The 25,355-nt window shown below is 46.3% G+C and overlaps 1 long non-coding RNA gene and 1 pseudogene across 1 annotated transcript in view; one reads left to right on the top strand and one right to left on the bottom strand.

Moving 5' to 3' along the window:
• LOC135971895 (uncharacterized) overlaps positions 1-25,355 on the bottom strand; it is a 144,713-nt gene that overhangs the window by 38,728 nt on the left and 80,630 nt on the right. The gene's annotated exons all lie outside the window — the stretch shown is intronic.
• LOC123574475 (F-actin-capping protein subunit alpha-2-like) lies at positions 5,771-7,282 on the top strand (annotated as a pseudogene).

Here is a 25,355-nt window from a genome sequence, read left to right as displayed (position 1 = left end):
CTGTAATCCCAGCACTGTGGGGGGCTGAGGCAGGCAGATCAAGAGGTCGAGTTCGAGACCAACCTGGCCAACACGGTGAAACCCCCATGTCTACTAAAAATACAAAAATCAGCTGGGCCTGGTGGCGCACACCTGTAATCCCAGCTACTCAGAAGGCTGAAGCAGGAGAAGCGCTTGAACGCGGGAGGCGGAGGCTGCCAGTGAGCTGAGATCGTGCGATTGCACTCCAGCCTGGGCAACAGAGCGAGACTCTGTCTCTCTCTATATATATACATGCCAAATCAAATAGAATTCAACAGGTTGTGTTATCAGGGGCAAAGCTCACCTTTACTGAGCCCTCACTAATCTGTCATGGACTGTTCTGAATGTTACAATTAAAAGAGTTCGTGTATTCAGAATAAACACCTATGTGGTAGGTACTATCATGAAAACACCGGAGCACAGACAGGGTCAGTAACTTATCCCAGATCACGCAGCAAGAAAGCAGCAGGAGCTGAGATTCAAGTCCAGGAAACCTACACTCTTAGCCCATAGCACACATTGCTACATTGTCTGTAGCCACGATTACTATTCATTGAGCATTTTCTTTGCCTGGGACATGGAACTAGTGTCTTAGAGCTACCTAATTTCATTTACTCCTCAGCACAGTCCCTTCAGGTGAGAGGTATTATTCTCACTTAAACGCAGAGACTGAACTACTTACTCAGGGTCCTGGTGTGTCCGGAGTATGGTTCCTTCTGGTGGGTTTGTGGTCTACCCTGACTTCAAAGAACGAAGATGTGGACTTTTGCCATGAGTGTTTCAGCTCTTAAAGGTGGCACGAACCCAAAGAGCTAAAGAACAAAGCTTAAACAGCACAGAAGAAGACCCCAAAGGGTTGCTGCTGCAGGCTGGTGGTAGGGGCCAGCTTTTATTCCCTTATTTGTCCCCGCCCATGTCCTGCTGATTGGTCCATTGTATAGAGTGCTGATTGGTTCATTTTACAGAGTGCTGGTTGGTCCATTTTACAAACCTCTAGCTAGCTACAGAGTGCTGATTGGTGCATTTTTACAGAGCACTGATTGGTGCATTTTACAAACTTCTAGCTAGCTACAGAGCATTGATTGGTGCATTTTACAAACCTCTAGCTGGCTAGAGAAAAGTTCTCCAAGTCCCCACTAGACCCAGGAAGTCCAGCTGGCTTCACCTCTCACTGGTACTAATTGGTGGTGGAATTGGATTTGGACATCAGGTTGACTCCCAAATCACTCCTCTCCCATATTCTTTCTGTTTTTTGACAGGCAGGGTCTTGGTGTGTTGCCCAAGCTGGAGTGCAGTGGTGCGATATAGACTCACTGTAGCCTCGACCTCCTGGGCTCAGGCAATCCACCTCAGCCTCCTGGGTAACTAGGATCACAAGCGCGCATCACTATGCCTGGCTAATTTCATTTTTTTTCTTTTTTAGATACAGGATCTCACTATCTTGCCTGGGCTGGTCTAGAACTGCTCAAGGGATCTTCCCACCTTGGCCTCCCAAAGTGCTGGGTCTCGAACTCGACCTCTTGATCTGCCTGCCTCAGCCCCCCACAGTGCTGGGATTACAGGCGTAAACCACTATGCCAGGCTCTCCATATTCTATATTTCTTGAGGCACGGTCTCACTTTGTCATCCAGGCTGGAATCACAGCTTTACTGCAGCCTTACCTTACCAGGCTTGTATGATTTGCCAACCTCAGCCTCCCCAGTAGCTGGGACTACAGGTGCATGCCACCATACCCAGCTGATTTTTTTTTTTTTTTTGAGATGGAGTCTTGCTCTGTTGCCCAGACTGCCGCGCAGTGGCACAATTTTGGCTCACTGCAAGCTCCGCCTCCAGGGTTCACGCCATTCTCCTGCCTCAGCTTTCCGAGTAGCTGGGACTACAGATGCCAGCTACCACGCCTGGCTAATTTTTTGAATTTTTGTAGAGACGGGGTTTCACGGTGTTAGCCAGGATGGTCTCGATCTCCTGACCTCGTGATCCACCCGCCTCGGCCTCCCAAAGTGCTGGGATTACAGACTTGAGCCACTGCGCCCGGACCTGTGTTTTTTGTCGAGATGGGGTTTCATGTTGCCCGTGCTGGTCTCAAACTCTTGAGCTTAAGCCATCTGCCTGCCTCTCCCTTCCAAACTGCTGGGATTACAGGTGCGAGCCACTGCGCCTGGCTCCTCCATGTTCTTTTTTTTTTTTTTTTTTTTGAGATGGAGTCTCGCTCTGTCGCCCAGGCTGGAGTGTGCAGTGGCCAGATCTCAGCTCACTGCAAGCTCCGCCTCCCGGGTTTACGCCATTCTCCTGCCTCAGCCTCCCGAGTAGCTGGGACTACAGGCGCCCGCCACCTCGCCCGGCTAAGTTTTTGTATTTTTTAGTAGAGACGGGGTTTCACCGTGTCAGCCAGGATGGTCTCGATCTCCTGACCTCGTGATCCGACCGTCTCGGCCTCCCAAAGTGCTGGGATTACAGGCTTGAGCCACCGCGCCCGGCCTTCCTCCATGTTCTTTTTTTTTTTTTTTTTTTTTTTTTTTTTTTTTTTTTGAGACGGAGTCTTGCTCTGTGCCCCAGGCTGGAGTGCAGTGGCGCGATCTCGGCTCACTGCAAGCTCCGCCTCCCCGGGTTCACGCCATTCTCCTGCCTCAGCCTCCCGAGTAGCTGGGACTACAGGCGCCCGCCACCTCGCCCAGCTAATTTTCTTGTATTTTTAGTAGAGACGGGGTTTCACCGTGTTAGCCAGGATGGTCTCGATCTCCTGACCTCGTGATCCGCCCGTCTCGGCCTCCCAAAGTGCTGGGATTACAGGCTTGAGCCACCGCGCCCGGCCCCATGTTCTTAAATGTTAATTGAGGTCAGCAAAAATCCCCTGGTGACCATCAAGTAGACCTCCAGAGACAAAAACTCCTTCTCTGGGGAATTCAGAAGTAATTAGGTTTCCCTGTTATCTAAAGGCACCTGGTTCCAGGCCTCTTTTCAAGTTAAAATGTGTAAGTAACTAGAATTTCTATACATCTCCGGAATGCATGCATGCAGAAACTCATTGTTCAACCCTTGCTGATATCAAGGCACCAAATGTCTAAAAATGTAATCATGTATCGTGCAAATTACCCTTCAGCTCCTACTTTAGGTCCATATATATCCCTATCTAAAAGTCCGCTGTGATGCACTCTGTCCTGTCTTGCTGAGGCCTCCACTGAACTCTGCTGCAGGGTTCCTTCTTTCTAACCAAACTTCCCTTTTTCTTTCTTTCTTTTTTTTTGAGATGGAGTTTCGCTGTTGTTGCCCAGGCATGATCTCCGCTCACCGCAACCTCCGCCTCCCGGCTTCAAGCGATTCTTCTGCCTCAGCCTCCCGAGTAGCTGGCATTATAGGCAGGCGCTATCACACCCGACTAATTTAAAACTTTCCTTTTTCAAACCTATACTGTTAGTAAATTCTTCTTTTTTTTTTTTTTGAGACGGAGTCTTGATCTGTCACCCAGGCTGGAGTGCAGTGGTGCAATCTCGGCTCACTGCAAGCTCCGCCTCCCGGGTTCACGCCATTCTCCTGCCTCAGCCTCCCGAGTAGCTGGGACTACAGGCACCCGTTACCACGCCCGGCTAGTTTTTTTTTTTGGTATGTTTTAGTAGAGACGGGGTTTCACCGTGTTAGCCAGGATAGTCTTGATCTCCTGACCTCATGATCCGCCCGTCTCGGCCTCCCAAAGTGCTGGGATTACAGGCTTGAGCCACTGCGCCCGGCCAGTAAATTCTTCTTACCAATCCACAAGCCGATCACTTTCCGAAGCCAGAGCTCTGACCCCTCACCTGGCATTAATAATTGTTGAAGGTGGACGATGGGTCCTGTATGGAGCCTAATGATCCGTTTAATCCATTGTAAAGGAAAAGAAAAATCTCAGGACCCCAAAACTCTTTATGCCAAAGTGAAGCCTGGAGACTGAGTCATGCAGTAACACCAACCTTTTCCCAGGCGGAGAGCTGCTGCTTCACAGGCTTGTGCTGAAGCATTATACAGTAGCCAGACTCCCATGAGGAGGTGAAAAGTCTCATGGCTGCCCTCACAAATTGCTCATACATTCTTTGCTGGGCCCTAAACCTTTCAAGATATATAGATCCTCCCATAAAACAAGGACATATTAAGCATAACTTCAGGTTTGCAACCTAAGTCTAACCCCTAAAACTACAGTCTTTTAGGTTTTTCACACTGACAAGGCTGATTACAAGCTTATCTTCCTAAGTGCCTCACCTCCTAACCCTCTCTTCCTAGGTGCCTTCTTCCCTTTAAGACATTTGTAAATTCTGAAAACTGCTTTGGAGAGCATGGGCCACGGATGTTTCTGTGACCTGTCTCTCCTGGGTGTGACCTCAAACTCTCACTCAACAAATCTCAATGAACTGAGTGAGACCCTTGGCTCAGTCTCTAATTTTGGATTAACACTGTCTTAGTTCTTCAGTGGAATATCCAGCTGGGTTTAGAAACCAAATTAAATACAAGAAAGAGTAACAAGAGAAAAGCATGCAAGTTTTCTGTTGTTGTTTGTTTTTGAGACAGGGTCTGGCTCTGTCACCGAGGCTGGAGTACAGTGATGTGATCACAGCTCACTGCAGCCTCAAATTCCTGGGCTCAAGGAATCCTCCCACCTCAACCTCCCGAGTAACTGGGACTATAGGCACGCACCACCACACCCAGCTAGTATTTTTTGTAGAGAGTCTCCCTATGTTGCCCAGGCTGGTCTTGAGCTCCTAGGCTAAAGCGATCCTCCTGCCTTGGTCTTCCAAAGTGCTTGGATTACAGGCGTGAGCCACCAAGCCCAGCTACAAGTTTTGTTAATTTTATGTGCACATGAGGATCTTCACAAGAGAGTGAAGACCTAAGAAATGACCAAAGTAGAAAGCCTTTTGGACAAAGAATGATCGGTTTTATGAAGGCACTGGGAGAACGGGGGTGGCGGAGCGGGGAGAGAATGGGGTAGAGCCATGGGAAGTTGCACCCTTTGCAGGGGAGAGGAACCTGGCCTCTCCTGTTCCTTGGTGGTAACCTGGGATTCAATCTGTGAGGCGGGAAGCCTGCTAGCAGGACTCTTGCTTTGCTGAGAGTCCCTGTTCCCTTTTTTTTAATTGTTTCTTTTCAAACAATAAACCCTACCCTTCTCGCCCTTCAAAGTGTCTGTGAGCCTAATCTTTCATGATTGTGAGGAAAGAACCCAGTTTTTTTCTACAACACTAATGAGAGACCACTAGAGGTGTAGACATGAACGACTGCAGCCATTATTCCGGAGGTCATGAGATATGCCAATTCCGGCCAGGTACGGTGACTCACACCTGTAGTCCCAGGACTTTGGGAGGCCAAGGCAGGAGGATCTCTTGACCCCAGGAGCTGGAGACTAGCCTGGGTAATATACAGAGACCTCATCTCTATTTATTTAAAAAACGATTATTTTACAAAAAGATATAGGCCGGGCGCAGTGGCTCATGCCTGTAATCCCAACACTTTGGGAGGCTGAGATGAGAGGGTCACTTGAGGTCAGGAGTTCAAGACCAGCCTGGCCAACATAGTGAAACCCCATCTCTACTAAAAATACAAAAATTAGCCCGGCATGGTGGCACACACCTGTAATCCCAGCTACTCGGGAGGCTGAGGTGGGAGAATCGCTTGAACCCGGGAGGCAGAGGTTGCAGTGAGCCGAGATAGTACCACTGCAGTCCAGCCTGGGCAAGATAACATCATTAGGATAGAACCTAAGATTGGCCTTTTGAGATGTCTTTTTTTTTTTTTTTTTTTTGAGACGGAGTCTCCCTCTGTCGCCCAGGCTGGAGTGCAGTGGCCGGATCTCAGCTCACTGCAAGCTCCGCCTCCCGGGTTCACGCCATTCTCCTGCCTCAGCCTCCCGGGTAGCTGGGACTACAGGCGCCCGCCACTTCGCCCGGCTAGTTTTTTTGTATTTTTTTAGTAGAGACAGGGTTTCACCGTGTTAGCCAGGATGGTCTTGATCTCCTGACCTCGTGATCCGCCCGTCTCGGCCTCCCAAAGTGCTGGGATTACAGGCTTGAGCCACCGCGCCCGGCCCGAGATGTCTTTTTGTATATCTGACAACCGATGGCTCCACGTGGACCGGCCAGCTGCTCCTGTGGCTCCACCCAGAAGCAACTGAGTACACGAGGACCGTTTTCCACACCCCTATGATTGCACCCGGAGCCAATCGGCAGCAAGCACCTATTGCCTAGCCACCCGCCCTTTCCCCAAACTGTCCTTGAAAAACCTCAGCCTCCAATTTTTGAGGAGGCTGATTTGAGTAATAATAAAACTCCAGGGGTGGTGCGCGGCGCGGAGCACCGCGGGGAACTAAGTCAGGTGGCCACTGCCACCGCCCCCGCCCCCGCCCCCGCCGAGTTTGTCGCTAGAAGGAAGATGGCGGATCTGGAGGCGCAGTTATCTGATGAAAGAAGAGAAAAAGCAGCCCGTGCACAGTATAACTCGGAGCAGTTTACTTGTGTAAAAATGGAAGGTTATGAATATCAGATACTGATAACAAAACATGGCGATTCAGGAAATGGAAAGTTTTTGGATCCAAAGAACAGAATCTGTTTTAAATTTGATCACTTAAGAAAGGAGGCAACTGATCCAAGACCCTGTGAAGTAGAAAATGCAATTGAATCATGGAGAACTTCAGTAGAAACTGCTCTGCGAGCTTACGTAAAATAACATTACCCGAATGGAGCCTGCACTGTGTATGGCAAAAAATAGATGGACAGCAAACCACTACTGCATGCATGGAAAGCCATCAGTTCCCAGCAAAAAACTTTTGGAATGGTCGCCGGAGGTCAGAATGGAGGTTTACAATCACTCCTCCAACCACTCAAGTGGCTGGCATCTTGAAAATTCAGGTTCATTATTATGAAGACGGTAATGTTCACCTAGTGCGTCATAAAGATATACAAGATTCCCTAACAGTGTCTAATGAAGTGCAAACAGCAAAAGAATTTACAAAGATTGTAGAAGCTGCAGAAAATGAGTACCAGACTGCCGTCAGTGAGAATTATCAGACAATGTCGGACACTACTGTCAAAGCCTTACATCGACAATTGCCAGTTACACGCACTAAGATTGATTGGAACAAGATCCTTAGCTACAAGATTGGCAAAGAGATGCAGAATGCATAAAATGAACATTGTATGACTGGATCATTTTAGTGTCTTTGTGTTAAAAAATTATTGCAAAAGTATTCTGAACTGTCAAGCTGCCCAGTCACATGGGCTATTGCCATTTAAAATCACTGTAATTAGTTTGATTAGAGCACAAAGCTTAGCTAATTAACCATTATTTTTCATTTTGTTCTAAGAGGACTGAAAATCAGTTTAGTTTAAATGTCTTACTTTCTGTTAGTCCTTTCTTTTTTTTTTTTTTTTTTTTTTTTTTTGAGACGGAGTCTCGCTCTGTCGCCCAGGCTGGAGTGCAGTGGCCGGATCTCAGCTCACTGCAAACTCCGCCTCCCGGGTTTACGCCATTCTCCTGCCTCAGCCTCCTGAGTAGCTGGGACTACAGGCGCCCGCCACCTCGCCCGGCTAGTTTTTTGTATTTTTTTAGTAGAGACGGGGTTTCACCGTGTTAGCCAGGATGGTCTCGATCTCCCGACCTCGTGATCCGCCCGTCTCGGCCTCCCAAAGTGCTGGGATTACAGGCTTGAGCCACCGCGCCCGGCCTAGTCCTTTCTTTCTTACAATGAAGAGATGGTTCTTCTAGTTTATGGTTAAAAGTTTTTGAAGTGTTTCAAAAATATTTTACTTACTGTAACCCTAAAATTGTTATCTTTGGTTTATCAAATGGTTAATTTTGATATTTCTCCAGTTGGTGGTTGATGGATTTAGCCATATATGCTGCTAAAGAAATTGTCTATCTTCTCTCCTTCACCTGTTCCATTTATGTAAGGTTGAGATTAGAGGGAAACCATTTTCTATATCGATTGTGTTTTTAAACCTTCCAAGAAGGTTATTTAGCTAGCTTAGTACTTAATTTTTAAAATTTTTTTATTTTTATTATTATTATTTTTCTTCTTTTTTTTTTTTTGAGACAGAGTCTCGCTCTGTCGCCCAGGCTGGAGTGCAGTGGCCGGATCTCAGCTCACTGCAAGCTCCGCCTCCCGGGTTTACGCCATTCTCCTGCCTTAGCCTCTGAAGTACCTGGGACTACAGGCGCCCGCCACCGCGCCCAGCTAGTTTTTTGTATTTTTTTTTTTAGTAGAGACGGGGTTTCATCATGTTAGCCAGGATGGTCTCCATCTCCTGACCTCGTGATCCGCCCGTCTCGGCCTCCCAAAGTGCAGGGATTACAGGCTTGAGCCACCGTGCCCGGCCTTAATTTTTTTTAAACAAGGCAAGGTCTAATGCTGTTTTGAGATTCTGAAATTAAATGAAAATACTTATTTCAGAAATGCATTTAATGCTTTTTTCTTGTGACAGTTATGCACTTCAGCTTGAATTTCATATGTCCCAGAGTTATTTTTGTCATAAAGCCACAAATGTATTATAACAAGGCAAATTGTAATATATATAATCCTGAACTCAAAAAAGAAAAAAAAAAAAACAAACTCTGATCTTCTGTATACCCGGCCCTACGTGTATAAAAGTCTTTCTCAGGCGGGGCGCGATGGCTCAAGCCTGTAATCCCAGCACTTTGGGAGGCCGAGACGGGCGGATCACAGGTCAGGAGATTGAGACCATCCTGGCTAACACGGTGAAACCCCGTCTCAACTAAAAATACAAAAACTTAGCCGGGCGAGGTGGCAGGCGCCTGTAGTCCCAGCTACTCGGGAGGCTGAGGCAGGAGAATGGCGTGAACCCGGGAGGCGGAGCTTGCAGTGAGCTGAGATCCGGCCACTGCACTCCAGCCTGGGCGACAGAGCGAGACTCCGTCTCAAAAAAAAAAAAAAAAAAAAAAAGTCTTTCTCTTGCAATTCCCCTGCCTTGATAAATCTACTCTATCTAGGCAACAGGCAAGAAGAATACATTGGGAGGTGACAAAAGGGTGGCTCAGAAGGTCCTATCTTATCTACAACTGCTGCTGCTCAGATGCTTTCAGCTTGAAATCATCAATATGCCAGGTCAGGGTATTTTGGGGTGTTATGTCCTTAACTCCTTTGGTCCAAAGAGTTGATTTTACTAATCATTCTGCTTGTGTGTATTTGAAAATTGCCTTCAAAACAAAACCCATGCCTTAGCCACTATGTGGTCCCAACTTAGCAGGTTACTGTAGGTTTCTGAGATGGGTGGGGGAAGGGAAAGGAGGGGGAGGGTTGAACATGGGTTAGCCAAATTCCTCAAATGTTTGTAGCTGTAGAACCCCTTTTGTTTTATTTGAAGAATTTTTATGAGACCAGAAATCGAAGACCTTTCCTTGGGAAGCTGATCTCTCACTCCCTGGGAGGATGCTCAGCCTTGCCTGACTTGGTGCCCTCAGAGAGATGCCTTCTGTGGCTCTTGCGGTGGGGTCGGGTAACAGCAGGAAGCCTGTTGACAGGTAACAGCAAGAGAACAGGTGTGGGGGCGCTGGGTCTGGGGAGAGGGCTCTCAGCGACCTGCTTATAGCTCCAGGAACCTTCCAAGCAGGCACGGAGACCTCTCTGAGTAGTGGCCCAGGAGGAGCACGCAGGCGCCCGGGCAAGGGAATAGGTGGTTACAGCATTTCCAGGTCACTGCAGAAGACAGAAGGGGAACATGGCAAGTCCAGCTGGGACTTGAAATTCCCTGAGTTCATTATGCTCATTTATCTTTGTACACTTTCCCACACAGCAGCTTACTCCATCTCCACAACGCTTCAGGAAGTGGGCAAGGTGGATACTGCGCCTCACAGTTTTCAGCACTGAGGGCAGAGTTTCTGTGACTTGTCAAGGTCACACAATCAAAGGTCAGAGAAGGGAGGGCACCATGGGAGCCCAGGATGTCCATGCTCTTTCTACTCTGTCATTCAGCATCGGCGGGTTTGGAATCTTTAAATTTGGGGGATCCATTTGGTCTAGAAAGTGTGGGTGTGGCCTGCGGTTACCTGGGAGAGGCATGAGTGCCCCTGGGAGGGGGGTGCCTCATGCAGGCTGTGCAATGCCTCAGACAGGAGAGGGGGGTGCCTCATGCAGGCTGTGCAATGCCCCACCTGGAGAAGGGGTGCCTCATGCAGGCTGTGCAATGCCTCAGACAGGAGAGGGGTGTGCCTCATGCAGGCTGTGCAATGCCCCACCTGGAGAAGGGGTACCTCATGCAGGGGCTGGTTTAGGAGGCAAGAGGTTAGATTCATGAACTGTGAGCGAGGGGATTGAATGCGGAGGAGGGGGCCCGAGACCGGGAGGGGCAGAGAACAGATCCAGGAAAGGGTTCCGGGGCCTTGAGGCCCTGATGGGCCAGATGCGTCCCCGGTCTGGGCCCAGCCTGCAGTGCAGGCCCAGCTGGGTGGAGGCACCGCCCCGGGGCTCCAGGCTGATTCAGACACCTCCCACATTCCATCAGCTGCTGCTCCCTCTGGTATTGTTTACTTTTCTCTGGGTTTATTTACCCGGTCCCGACCCCCTCATTATTGCCTTGTGTTATCACCCAGAGTTTTACCATGAGTAAAACCTACCTGTTTTGTTTATTTGTTTCATGACTTTCTTAAAAGTAAAAATAAAAATAAAAAACAAGGAAGTCATTTGGATGTTTACAAACAAACAAACAAACAGAAACAAGGTGGGCTCCTATCACCCTGGCTTGGAAAGGGGCGGGCACCAGTTACACTCCTGAGAGGCAGGAGCAGAGCTGTGACTCCAGCTTGATTAGTTTACTATGGTAAAGTGTGCATAATGTAAAATTCATCATTTTAATCAGTTTAATTTATTATTTATTTATTTTTAGAGACAGGGTCTCCCTCTTGCCCAGGCTGGAGTGCAGTTGCGTGATCACAGCTCACTGTAGCTTCAAACTCCTGGGCTCAAGCAATCCTCCCACCTCAGCCTCCTGAGTAGCTGGGACTACAGGAGGGGACCACGGTGGCAGGCCAGATCTCACTAACGCAGGCCTCCAGCACAGCTGTTTCAGGACTGACTGAGTGGTTAAGTTAAATATTAAAAGCTGAAGAAGGCCGGGCGCGGTGGCTCAAGCCTGTAATCCCAGCACTTTGGGAGGCCGAGATGGGCGGATCACGAGGTCAGGAGATCGAGACCATTCTGGCTAACACGGTGAAACCCCGTCTCTACTAAAAAAAATACAAAAAACTAGCCGGGCGAGGTGGCGGGCTCCTGTAGTCCCAGCTACTCGGGAGGCTGAGGCAGGAGAATGGCGTGAACCCAGGAGGCGGAGCTTGCAGTGAGCTGAGATCCGGCCACTGCACTCCAGCCTGGGCGACAGAGCGAGACTCCGTCTCAAAAACAAAAACAAAAACAAAAACAAAAACAGCCGAAGAAAAGCCAGTAGGAGTTATTGATAAATCATTTTTAGGCGGATAGTAAGTGTAAAGGTTCTCGGTGGAAATGTTCTTGTCATAAGAAACAACCCCTGAACTATCTCTTTTCTAACAGAAAAGGTGGCTTGAAGGGCTGCGCTGGCAAGCTTTAATATGCAAATGCAGGCCATTAGAAACTGGGCTCATTCAATATGGCGATTCCCACCATCTTCTCCTTGTAACCAGGTGTACCAGGTGTCTTGGGCCACCTCAGATAACACCATGTGTTCGGAACATCTTAGCGACCCACATTTGCATATTAAAGGACTAAGGTGGGAGGGCCAGGTTTTTCGAGGGCTATGTAAACCACTCACCTGATCAAACCAATCCCCTGGGGCTTATGGAAACCAGACATCACTTCCTCCAGCATCCCAATAGAAGCAGACACTTTTCTGCCCCACATGGGGTTTTCTTTTTGTTTGAATCCCCCCTCCCTCTGTCTCTGTATAGGGGAGTTTTCCTCTTCCTTCCTTCCTTCTTGCCTGTTAAACTTTTCATTCCTTAAAATCACTCCACGTGTGTCCATGTCGTTAATCCTATCAGTGCGAGACCGAGGACGCTGGTGTTCCTCCAGTCATCGGAGCCGTATCACAAAGGCTGGAATGTAACAAAAGCCCACCAAGAGTTTTGCCTAGGCCTTTCCTGGGCCTTAAAGCATGACAAAACAATGAATGAATTCTTAACAGGACCCATTTAGGATTAAACAACTTTTATTGGGGGTCTGAAGAAACTCCCCAAGCCTCCACAAACACGTTTATTGGAGGTCTGAAGGAACTCCCCAAACCTCCATGATTTAGCGGGAGACAAGATAAGGGTAATCACCCCAGCACCCAGACCCATTTAGATAAACTTACTGAGGCTCCTGAAGAAGGTCTTCGGACTCAGACCTTAGTTATAGATTGAAAGAAGTTATCACTTATGTCTTTAGATGAATGCACACTTACACACAGACATAGAGCTTAGAAGGTATATAAGCTCTGAAAAACTTTGTAATTTTGAGTTGGTCTAGTGATAATTTCCAGGCCTTCTTTCTGTAACCGGTTACAGAAATAAAAACTCTCTTCCTCCCCAGTTCATCTGCATCTCATTACTGGGCCTCGAGAACCAGCAGCCTGACCTCAGTTTGGGCCAGGAACACCGCCATGCCCAGGTAATTTTATTTTTTTTAATTTTTGGTAGAGGCTGAGTCTCACTATGTTGCCCAGGCTGGTCTCCAACTACTGGCCTCAAGGCATCCTCCTGCTTTGTACTCCCAAAACACTGGATTATAGGCATGAGCCATCATACCTAGTCATGCCATTTAACCATTTTTAATTGTATAACTCAATAGCACTTAGTACATTCACAATTTTGTGCAACCCTCCCCACTATCTAGTTCCAGCATATTCCATCATTCCAAAATTCCAAATGGAAATCCTTCTACCTATGAAGCGGTCATTGCCCACTCCCCTTTTCCTCTACCCGCTGGCAACCACCAATCTATTTTCTGTCTCTACAGATTTGCCTAGTCTGGATATTTCATATAAATGGCATCATGCGGCTGGGCACGGTGGCTCATGCCTGTAATCCCAGCACTTTGAGAGGCCAAGGCAGGCGGATCAGGAGGTCAGGAGATTGAAACCATCCTGGCCAACATGGTGAAACCCTGTCTCTACTAAAAATGCAGAAATTAGCCGGGCATGGTGGTGGCACTTGTAGTCTCAGCTACTTGGGAGGCTGAGGCAGGAGAATCGCTTGAACCCAGGAGGCCGAGGTTGTGGTGGGCCGAGATGGCACCATTGCACTCCTACCTGGGTGACAGAGCAAGACTCCATCTCAAAAAAAATTAAAAAAAAAAAAAATAAATGGCATTATACAATATGAGGCCTTTTGTATCTGTCTTCTTTCACTTAGAATGTTTCTTAGGTTGGTTCATGTTATAGCATGTAGTACTTCATTCCTTTTTATGACTGAATAATATTTCATTGCATGGATATGCCACTTTTATTCATTCATCGGCTGATGACATCTAGTTGTTTCTACCTTTTGGCTATTGTGAAGAATGTTGCTGTGAACATTTGTGTACACATTTTTGTTTGAACACTTGTTTTCAGTTCTTAGGAGTTGAATACCTAGGAGTGAAATTGCTGGATTACACTGCTAATTCTATGATTAACTTAGGAACATTGGTTTGATTTTAGTTACATAACTCAGATTCTAATTTTATGTCACCATGCCTCAGTTTCCCTATGGGACAGGGTGCTGAGGTGTCAGGTCAGACTGGTACCACAGCCTGCCAGGCCAGGGCCACCTGCAAGGGTAAAGAGACTGTATCTCCCATTGTGCTAGTTCTCCCCTTCTTGTTCCCTGGCTGCTAGGAATGTGCATAACGACCAGCATGGATTCAGTGCTTACCAAGTTCCAGACGCCATTCCCAATGGAAAGTGTGAATGAAATGGCACTTGTCCTTTTACCTGAAATCCTTCCTCATGGCACTCTCATCCATTTTATTTCATTTTTATTTATTTATTTAGAGACAGGGTCTTGCCCTGTTGCCCAGGCTGGAGCGCAGTGGCATGATCACGGCTCGCTACAGCCTTGACTTCTTGGGCTCAAGCAATCCTCCAGCTTCAGCCTTCTGAGTACCTGGGACTACAGGCATGCACCATCACACTCAGCTAATTTTTAAATTTTTTGTAGACACGGGGTCTCGCTATGTTCCTCAGGCTGGTCATGCCCTCCTGGGCTCAAGCGATCCTCCTGTCTTGGCCTCCCAAAATGCTGAGATTACTGATATGAGCCACTGTGCCCAGCCCCTCCTCTATTTGAATATTATTTCAGTCATTTAATCAAATGTCCAGGTGTGTATGGAATGGTGAGGTGTATATGGAATGGTAACAAGGTTTGGCTTCCTATGTCCCAGACCCCCTTAATCACTGTGGGAATGCTTTTGTGTCTGGGACCCCAGGACTTATGGCAGGGGCAACATGATATAGTGACTACGCTACCTCCTGGCTGTGTGACCTGGGCCAAATTCCTTAACTGCCTATACCTGAGTTCTCCATCTATAAAAAAAAGAGCATTTAAAAAAATAGAGTTGTGAGCATAGAAGTTAGTACATATAACACAGAGGTCCATGTTCTAACCCCAAAACCTGTGAATGTGACCTTATTTGGGAAAAGAGTCTTTGCAGATGTAATTAAGTCAGGGATCTTGAGATAAGGAGATCATCTTGGATTATCCAAGTGGGCTCTAAATCCAGTGACAATGACAGGGGCAGAAGAGGAGGAGACATGCAGGGAGGAGGAGGTTGGAGTGAGGCAGCCACACACCAAAGAACACCTGGGGCCACTGGGTGCTAGATGGGGCAAGGAAGGAGTCTCCTCTTGAGCCTTTGGAGGGAGCTTGGCCCAGCCAAATACCTTTTCAGATTCCAGTTTCCAGAACTGCAAGAAAATAAGTTCCTGTTGTTTTAAGCCACCCAATTTTTGGCAATTTATTACAGCATCCACAGGAAACTACTACAATGCTTAAAGTAGGACTCTTCTTAAGGAAGTGAGAGTGAGCTTCTATTATATTAGGGTTAGCTATGATTTTGCTCCCTGAGCTGTGTCAACCACAGCCCAGAGAGTGCTGGGCCACAGGCACCCCTGGGCTGTATGCTGGGACTACGGGTGGCTCCGGGCTCTCTGCAGCTTTTAAAATGTTCACACAGGCTCTCACGCCTAGTGGATACTTCCTCCCCTGAGGATTGACTTAGAATTTCAGAAGACCTCCGGACTCAGGCCAGTTCCCACAGCATCACGGAATATCTGGCTACGGGGAGTCCTCCTGGGAGCTGCTCTAGCAGGGGCCCGGGGCTGGGGCTGCAGCTTTAGCAACCTTCAGGGACAGTGGGGGTGTCCATCCTGCACTGCCCAGTGCCAGAAGGTCTATTCTGACCCAGTGTGCCCTGTCCCCTTAGATGCAGTGCCAGAGCCATCTGATTCAGGGCCGTCACCCTTGTCTAGAGCCAGCTCATCGGATGCCAGGTCAGAAGGCCTCGGCAGGAAATGCTGCCTCCCACTTTTTTCTTTTTTTTCTTTTTCTTTTTCTTTTTTTCTTTTTTTTGAGCTAGAGTTTCGCTCTTGTTGCCCAGGCTGGAGTGCAATGGCGCGATCTCAGCTCACCGCAACCTCCGCCTCCTGGGTTCAAGTGATTCTCCTGCCTCAGCCTCCCGAGTAACTGGAATTACAGGCATGCACCACCACGCCTGGCTAATTTTGTATTTTTAGTAGAGATGGGGTTTCTCCATATTGATCAGGCTGGTCTCAAACTCCTGACCTCAGGTGATTCGCCTACTTCGGCCTCCAAAAGTGCTAGGATTACAGGCATGAGTCACCGCGCCCGGCCCCACTTTGTTCTTGAGGAAGGATCAGGCTGAAATTCTAGGAATTTCCAAATGGACTGGGTTGGCTGGAGGGAAGTGGAAGTTAAAGGAATGTGAGGCTCAGGACTTGGGGTCTAGCTGGGAAGATGGTGAATCCCTCTTCAGTCCAGTGAGGGAGAAGCCCCTTCTGACTTCCGGCACTTTGACAGGAGCTGCACAGGATGCCAAAGTTCCGTTTATTCCTCTGTTCTCCGCAGGGTCTGCCCTCTCAGGATTTCAAAGTATTTATAGTGTCTCGATCATTGTGTTTGCTCAGTGGATGGATTACTGCTTTTAAGACATCGAGTAAAAATGTAAAGAGCCGAACAATGGTTAGTGAGTCATTTTATAACTAGAATTATTACTCACTGGCTTATTCTCTCTTCCAAAATTTGGGTTTTTGTAAATTGAGTTTTCTGAAGTGGTTACATATTTAAAGGGCAAAAAAAGGGAGAAAAGTAAATTCTGCAGTCATACGTTCCAAAGAAGTAGCTACTATATATTATTCGGGACTTTCTATGTGCCAGAAACTGTTTTATTGATTGATTGATGGAGACAGGACCTTGCTGTGTCGCCCAGGCTGGAATGCAGTGGTATGACCATGGCTCACTGCAGCCTCAATCTCCCAGGCTCAAGCAATCCTCCCACCTCAGCCTCCTGAGTAGCTGGGATTACAGGATCATGACACAACTCCTGGTTCCTTTTTAAATTTTTTTTTTTGTTTGTTTGTTTTTTTTTTTTTTGAGACGGAGTCTCGCTCTGTCGCCCAGGCTGGAGTGCAGTGGCGCGATCTCGGCTCACTGCAAGCTCCGCCTCCTGGGTTTACGCCATTCTCCTGCCTCAGCCTCCTGAGTAGCTGGGACTACAGGCGCCCGCCACCGCGCCCGGCTAATTTTTTGTATTTTTAGTAGAGACGGGGTTTCACCGTGGTCTCGATCTCCTGACCTTGTGATCCGCCCGCCTCGGCCTCCCAAAGTGCTGGGATTACAGGCGTGAGCCACCGCGCCCGGCCTCCTTTTTAAATTTTTTTATAGAGATGGAGTCTTGCTATGTTGCCAGGACTGGGCTTGAACTCCTGGGCTCAAGGAATCCACCCACCTCAGCCTCTCAAAGTGTTGGGATTATAGGCATGAGCCATCATGCCCAACTCAGGCACTATTTTAAATCATTAAATATATTATCTCATTTAATCTTTATAGTTACTCTGTGTGATAAGCGTGATCATGCATCACTTAACAATAGGGCTACGCTCTGAGAAATGCATTGTTAGGTGATTTCTTTGTTGTGAGAACATCATAGAGTGTCTTACACAAACGTAGATGGCATGGCCTACTACACACCTAGGCCGTATGGTGTAACCTATTGCTCTTAGGCTACAAACCTATATAGCATATTACTGTACTGAACACTGTAGGTAATTGTAACACAATGGTAGGTTTTGTGTATCTAAATATGTCTAAACATAGGAAAGGTACCGTAAAAATACTGTAAATAAGATTAAAAATGGGCCAAGCATGATGGCTCCTGCCTGTAATCCTAGTGCTTTGGGAGGCCAAGGCAGAAGGAATGCTCGAGGCCAGGAGTTCAAGATTAGCCTAGGCAACACAGTGAGACCCCGTCTCCAAAAAGTTTTTTAAAAATTAGCCAGGGAAAAGGCCGGGCGCGGTGGCTCAAGCCTGTAATCCCAGCACTTTGGGAGGCCGAGACGGGCGGATCACGAGGTCAGGAGATCGAGACCATCCTGGCTAACACAGTGAAACCCCGTCTCTACTAAAAATACAAAAACTTAGCTGGGCGAGGTGGCGGGCGCCTGTAGTCCTAGCTACTCGGGAGGCTGAGGCAGGAGAATGGCGTGAACCCGGGAGGCGGAGCTTGCAGTGAGCTGAGATCCGGCCACTGCACTCCAGCCTGGGTGACAGAGCGAGACTCCATCTCAAAAAAAAAAAAAAAAAAAAAAATTAGCCAGGGATGGTGGCATATATCTGTAGTCGTAGCTTCTTGGGAGGCTGAGGCAGGAAGATCACTTGAGACTAGGAGTTTGAGATCAGCCTGGGCAACACAGCAATACCCCATCTCAAAAAAGGAAAGAAAAAAATGGTATGGTATACATATGGTACATGTATATAGGGCACTTACCATGAATGGAGTTTGCAGGACTAGAAGTCGCTCTGAGTGAGTTCATCAGTAAATAGTGAGTGAATGTGAAGGCCTAGGACATTACTATACATGTTTGTGTGACTGGAGCACAGTAGGTTTGTTTACACCAGTATCATTCCAAATGCACAAGTTATGTGTTGTGCTATCACTCTCAACATGTGAATAATATCAACAGCTAAAATGTCACTAGATGATAGGAATTTTAAGTTCCATCATCATTTTTTTTTTTTTTTTTTGAGACAGAATTTCGCTCTTGTTGCCCAGGCTGGAGTGCAATGGCGCAATCTTCGCTCATTGCAACCTCTGCCCCCCAGGTTCGAGTGATTCTCCTGTCTCAGCCTCCTGAGTAGCTGGGATTACAGGCATGCACCACCACGCCCAGCTAATTTTGTATTTTTAGTTGTGGGGGTTCAGTCAGGATGGTGGGGAGAATTATAAGCCACAAACCTTCTTTTTGCAAAAGTCTCAGGATAAGGTTATGGCTGAAGGCAACCGAATTCTTACCTTGAATAAATAGCTTAAAGTGGGTACAAAGGAAGGTAGAGTAGTTTATCTAACTAGCTTGTTTATTCATGTGGTCTTAAGACCAACCTTTGATCATTTAGGGGTGCATGATAGCTCTCTCCGGGGTGGGGGCGACCAGGTTAATTACCCACAGGTGTGTTTACTCACAACCTTTGTCAATTAATCTTTACTGAATGCAAGTCTCGCTGGCAAGTTGAGGCCGTGGCTGATGACTCGGTACAGAACCTTCCTTGGTGTCTGTAAGTGGCACGGACACTCAGCCGGACTGGCAAAGCAGAATGTCTATGTGTCAGTGCACATTATTCATCCGTCGTTGGGTCAGGGTCTGTAGGAGAGACCCCTGCATTTAGTAGAGATGGGGTTTCTCTATGTTGGTCAGGCTGGTCTCGAACTCCCGACCTCAGGTGATCCACCCGCCTCGACCTTCCAAAGTGCTGGGATTACAGGAGGGAGCCACCACACCCGGCCCCATTATAATCTTATGGGACCACCATCATATATGCAATCCATTGTTTACTGAAATGCTGTTTGTGACACATGGTGTACTATTATTATCATTATTTTTGAAACAGGGTCTCACTTTGTGAGACCTGGAATGCAGTTGCACAAACATGGCTCACTGCAGCCTCAACCTCCTGGGCTCAAGTGATCCTCTTGCCTCAGCCCCCCACAAGTAGCTGGGACTACAGGTGTGTACCACCATGCCCAGCTTTTTTTTTTTTTTTTGTAGAGACAGAGCTTCGCCATATTGCCCAGGCTGGTCTTAAGCTCCTGAGTTCAAGTGATGCACCCGCCTCAGCCTCCCAAATTGTTGGGATTACAGGTGTGAGCCACTGCATCTGGCCTGACTGTACTGTTATTTTATCCCCCTTTTTAGGGATGGATCCAGGTTTTATGAAGTTTATAAAATAGAGACGGCCAGGCATGGTGGCTTATGCCTGTAATCTCAGCACTTTGGGAGGCCAAGGCTGTAGGACCACTTAAGCCTAGGAGTTCTAGACCATCCTGGGTAACACAGTGAGACCCCCGTCTCTACAAAAAATAAAAAATTAGCCAGGCATGGTGGTGCATGCTTATACTCCTAGCTAAATTTGGGAGACTGAGATGGGAGGATCACTTGAGCCTAGGAATTCGATCATAGTGTGAGCTATGATCATGCCACTGCACTCCAGCCTGGGTGACAGAATGAGACTCTTTCTCTTAAAAAAAAAAAAAAAAAATTCAGAGGACTTTCTTTAAAAGATTAAATTGCAATGATACAGTTATAATACAAAATTAGGTAGAGAGCCTTAGCAAGTAAGTTGTCCCAAAGCTTAAGCTTCATTAGCTTCATGGCCTGATTTGAGGATGGAGAAAATTAGTTTAGAAGAAACTAAGTTTTTTTTTGTCCAAGGTCACACAGCTCAGAATCAGTGGAGAAGGAATTTAAAGCCAGGTCTGCCCAACTTTTCATCAGCAACTTACCCTTCTCTGAAAATGGGAATAACACACATACAGCATTCACTATGTGCCACACACATAGGAAGCACTTTACGTATTTTAAATAATTAATTTTCACAACACGCTACGATGTAGGTTTTATTTTCATCATCCACTTTTATATATGAGGACATTGAGGCCCGGAGAGGTTACGGATTAATAACTTGCCCAAGGTCTCACAGCTAATTGATGGGAACCATAAGAAATCATGAGAACTGGTTTGCTGAGGCATCCACTTTGAGTCTGTAGTAAACAGAAACTAGAAGATGCACCCTGAGCCTCATAAAAGGCAACTTGAGCCTGAACCTCTGCTTCATGATTTCTTTGAGATCTTACTTTCTAATCCTAACCAAATCCTTGGTTCTCAGCCTGCCTGTATGGGAGCTTTGTCAGGTAATTTGGTTCATATAATTAGGATTTAAAGGAGAATGAGAGGTTGGGTGCAGTGGCTCACACCTGTAATCCCAATACTTTGGGAGACCAAGGTGGCAGGATCACTTGAGCCCCAGAGTTCGAGACCAGCCTAGACAACATAGGGAGGCCCCGTCTCTATAGCAAAAAAAAAAAAAAAAAAAAAAAAATTAGCTGAGCATGGTGGTGCACACTTGTTGTCCCCGCTACTCAGGAGGCTGAGGTGGGGAGGTTGCATAAGCCTGGTAGGTCCAGGCTGCAGTGAGCTGTGATGGTGCCACTGCACTCTAGCCTGGGTGGCAGAGCAAGACTCTTGTCTCAAATAAATAAATCAATACATAAAAATAAAAGAGAATGGGCCAGGTGCAGTGGCTCACGCCTGTAATCCCAGCACTTTGGGAGGCCGAGGCAGGTAGATCACCCGGGGTCAGGAGTTCAAGAGCAGCCTGACCAACATGGAAAAACCCTGTCTCTACTAAAAATACAAAATTAGCTGGGTGTGGTGGTGCATATCTGTAATCCCAAGTACTTAGGAGGCTGAGGCAGGAGAATCTCTTGAATCCAGGAGGTGGAGGTTACAGTGAGCTGATATCAAGCCATTGCATTCCAGCCTGGGCAACAAGAGTGAAACTCCATCTCAAAATAAAATAAAATAAAATAAAATAAAATAAAATAAAATAAAAGGGAATTAACTGTACCCTAAAAAGATAGGGTGGTAAATTTATCATAACTCATGTTGTTAAAGGTACCTTTTTGGGGTCTACTCTTTGACCTAATAATTCTTATGGATGCCTGGTCTGAAGAAATCATCTTAAAGATAATGCTTTATGCATAATAGTGTTAACCATACAGTGAAAACTGGAAAACAATTCATATGTTCGGCAATAGCAAAATGGTTAAGCAAATCATGGATGAATTATTAGACAACAAGCAAACAAAGTTTACAGAGAGGTATAATAACCTGGCAGAGTGCTTATGTTATGATGTTAGGCTTTGAAAATGATCTATACAATTATATGCATGGTTTATCAGTTAAATATTGCTGTGTAACAAACCATTACAAAATGTAGGGCTTAAAACAACACACATTTATTATTTCAGAGTGCATGGGTCAGTCTAGGTTGACTCCTTTCCTTCAGAGTTTGTCATGAGGTTACAATCAAAGTATTGCCCAGGGCTGTGTTCCCATCTGAAGACTTGACTGGTGCAGTATCTGCTCCCAAGCTCAGTCTCATAGATTTTGTCTGGATTTAGCTCCTTGAGGCTGTTGGAATGAGGCTTCCCTCAGTTGACCAGGCAGCTGCCTCTATCAGGGCAGGCATGTGAGAAGAGCCAAAGAGAGAAAATGCTGGCACGATGCAATTCAGTCTTTTATGACCTAATCTTGAAATTGACATTGACACTTTTGCTGTATTCTGTTTGTTAGAAGCAAGTCACTAACTAAGGTTCAGCCCACACTCAAGGGGAAGGAATTATAGAAAAGTGTGAGTACTAGAAGATGGGATGAATGAAGGCCATTTTAGAAGACTGCCTATTATACAAGTCATAATTTTTAACTTTGTTAAAACCACATGGATAGGATAAAAGTTGGAAGGACATACACAGCAAAATGATTACTGTGACTCTTTCTGAGTTGAAGGATTCGAATATTGATTCATTCCTTCTTAAATGCTTCTGTACTGAATAGGCAACCTAGAAATAAATCCATATATTTAGACCCAACTGACTTTTGAGAGGACAAACATTGGGGAAAGGATACCCTCTTCAACCAATGGTGCTGGAAAACTGAATATACATAAGAGAAAAATGAAACTAGACGTCTATCACCACACACAAAATCAACTCAAAATGGATGAAACACTTAAATATAAGACTTGGAACTCTAAAGCTACCAGAAGAAAACAAGCGAAATGCTTCAGAACATTGCTCTAGGCAAAAATTTAATGGCAAAGACTCCAAAAGCACAGGCTACAAAAACAAAAGTAGAAAATTGAGTCTGTATTAGACTAAAAAGCTTCTGCTCAGCAAAGGAAACAATCAACAGAGTGAAGAGACAACCTGTTGAGGCCGGGCGCGGTGGCTCAAGCCTGTAATCCCAGCACTTTGGGAGGCCGAGACGGGCGGATCACGAGGTCAGGAGATCGAGACCATCCTGACTAACACGGTGAAACCCCGTCTCTACTAAAAAATACAAAAAACTAGCCAGGTGAGGTGGCGGGCGCCTGTAGTCCCAGCTACTCGGGAGGCTGAGGCAGGAGAATGGCGTGACCCCGGGAGGCGGAGCTTGCAGTGAGCTGAGATCCGGCCACTGCACTCCAGCCTGGGCCACAGAGGGAGACTCCATCTCAAAAAAAAAAAAAAAAAAAAAAAAAAATGAAGAGACAACCTGTTGAATGGGAGAAAATTGCCAGCTATTCATCCCCAAGGGACTAATATCCGGAATGTACAAGGAACTCAAACAACTCAACAGTGAAAAACCAAATCCCATCAAAAAGTGGGCAAGAAGTCAGGTGTGGTGGCTCATGCGTGTAATCTCAGCACTTTGGGAGGCTCAGGTGGGAAAATTGCCTAAGCCCAGGAGTTCAAGACCAGCCTGAGCAATATGATGAAACCCTGTCTCTACAAAAAATATAAAAATTAGCCAGGAGTGGTGGTACACACTGTAGTCTCAGCTACTAGGGAGGCTGAGGTGAGAGGATGGCTTGAGCCCGGGAGGTTGAGACTGCAGTGACCCAAGACTGTACCACTGCACACTCCAGCCTGGGCAACAGAGCAGGGCTCAAAAAAGAACATGGATAGATATTTCTCAAAAGAAGACATACAAATGACTAGCAAATATGTGACAAAATGCTCAATAACACTAATTACTAAAAAAATGCAAATCGCCGGGCGCGGTGGCTCACGCCTGTAATCCCAGCACTTTGGGAGGCCGAGACGGGTGGATCACGAGGTCAGGAGATCGAGACCATCCTGGCTAACACGGTGAAACCCCGTCTCTACTAAAAAATACAAAAAACTAGCCGGGCGAGGCGGCGGGCGCCTGTAGTCCCAGCTACTCGGGAGGCTGAGGCAGGAGAATGGCGTGAACCCGGGAGGCGGAGCTTGCAGTGAGCCGAGATCCAGCCACTGCACCCCAGCCTGGGTGACAGAGCGAGACTCCGTATCAAAAAAAAAAAAAAAAAAAAAAAAAATGCAAATCAAAATCACAATGAGATGTTATCCCACTCCAGTTAAATGGCTATTACTAAAAGACAAAAAATAACAAATGCTGTGAGAAGTCTGAGAAAAGAGAACTCTTATAGATGGTTGGTGGAAATGTAAATTATTATAGTCACTATAAGAAACAGTATGGGGGTTTCTCAAAAACTAAAAATGGACTTATCATATGATCCAGCAATCCCACTGCAAGTCAGTGTATTGAAGAGACACCTGCACCCTCATATTTATTGCAGCACTATTCACATAGCTCAGATATGAAGTCACTGTAGGTGTCCAACAACAGATTAGTGGATAAAGCAAATGTGGTATATATTCATAGTAGAATGCCATTCAGCCAGAAAAAAGAATGACATCCTGTCATTTGTGGCAACATGGGTGAGCCTGGAGGATGTTGTTACAAACAGATACGATGTTTTGTTTTGGGCAGACAAGAGAGGGTGGATACCCACACCTGCCTTCCAGAAAAAAAATATATATTTTTTTATTTTTTTGCTTTGAGACAGAGTCTTGCTCTGTTGCCCAGGAGGGCAGTGATGCGATCACTGCTCAATGCAACCATGATATCTCGAGCTCAAATGATCCTCCCACCTCAGCCTCCTGAGTAGCTGAGACCACAGGTGTGTGCCACTATGCCCACCTAATTTTTTTTTTTTTTTTTAACGTAGAGATGAGGTCTCACCATGTTTCCAAGGCTGGTCTCAAACTCCTGGGCTTAAGCAATCCTCCTACCTCAGCCTCTCAAAGTGCTGGGATTACAGCCGGGAGCCACTGTGACTGGCTGAAAAATATCCTTTATAAAGCAAGCTTTCTTGGTAAAGCATGCCGCTGGTCATGCTTCAGACTTTCTTGCAAAATTTGTAACCACTGGGGAGGAGTTTAAACATTTGTATGAGGGGTTATCTATGTTATAGGCATTCCTTCTTTGTGAGGGGTAATCTACGCTCTGGACATCGTTTAAAGACCTTGCGGCAGAAGTCAAACATTATCCATTATGGCAGTTTCACTTCAAAATGGTATCATTCTTGCCAAGCAACATGCTGTTTTCCTATAGGGCAGACAGTGAGAGGTTGGTTAATGGATACAAAATTACCGCTAGATAGGGGCAATGAGTTCTGGTTTTCTGCAGCCCTATAGGGTGAATACGATTAACTATATTTATTTTATTTTATTTTATTTATTTATTTATTTATTTATTTATTTATTTATTTATTTGAGACGGCATCTCGCTCTATTGCCCAGATTGGAGTACAGTGGTGTGATCTCAGCTCACTTTAACCTCCACCTCCTGGGTTCCAGCGATTCTCCTGCCTCAGTCTCCTGAGTAGCTGGGACTACAGACACGTGCCACCACGCCAAGCTAATTTTTGTATTTTTAGTAGAGACGGGGTTTCACTGTGGTAGCCAGGATGGTCTCGATCTCCTGACCTCGTGATCCACCCGCCTCGGCCTCCCAAAATGCTGGGATTACAGGCATGAGCCACTCCGCCCAGTCTATATATATATATATATATATATATACACACACACACACACACACACATATATATATACACATTTTTTTTTTCCCCAAAAAGCTAGAAGATAGGGTTTTGAACGTTCATGTATTAGGCCATTCTTGCATTGCTCGAAAGCAATACCTGAGACTGGGTAATTTATAAAGAAAAAAGCTGTATTTATTTATTTATTTTTATTTTATTTTATTTCTTGAGAC

Source organism: Macaca fascicularis, chromosome 7 (assembly GCF_037993035.2).
Source record: "Macaca fascicularis isolate 582-1 chromosome 7, T2T-MFA8v1.1".
NCBI classification, from domain to species: Eukaryota; Metazoa; Chordata; class Mammalia; order Primates; family Cercopithecidae; genus Macaca; species Macaca fascicularis.
Note: the sequence above shows the minus strand (reverse complement) of the source record. Positions and strands in the feature narration are given on the sequence as shown.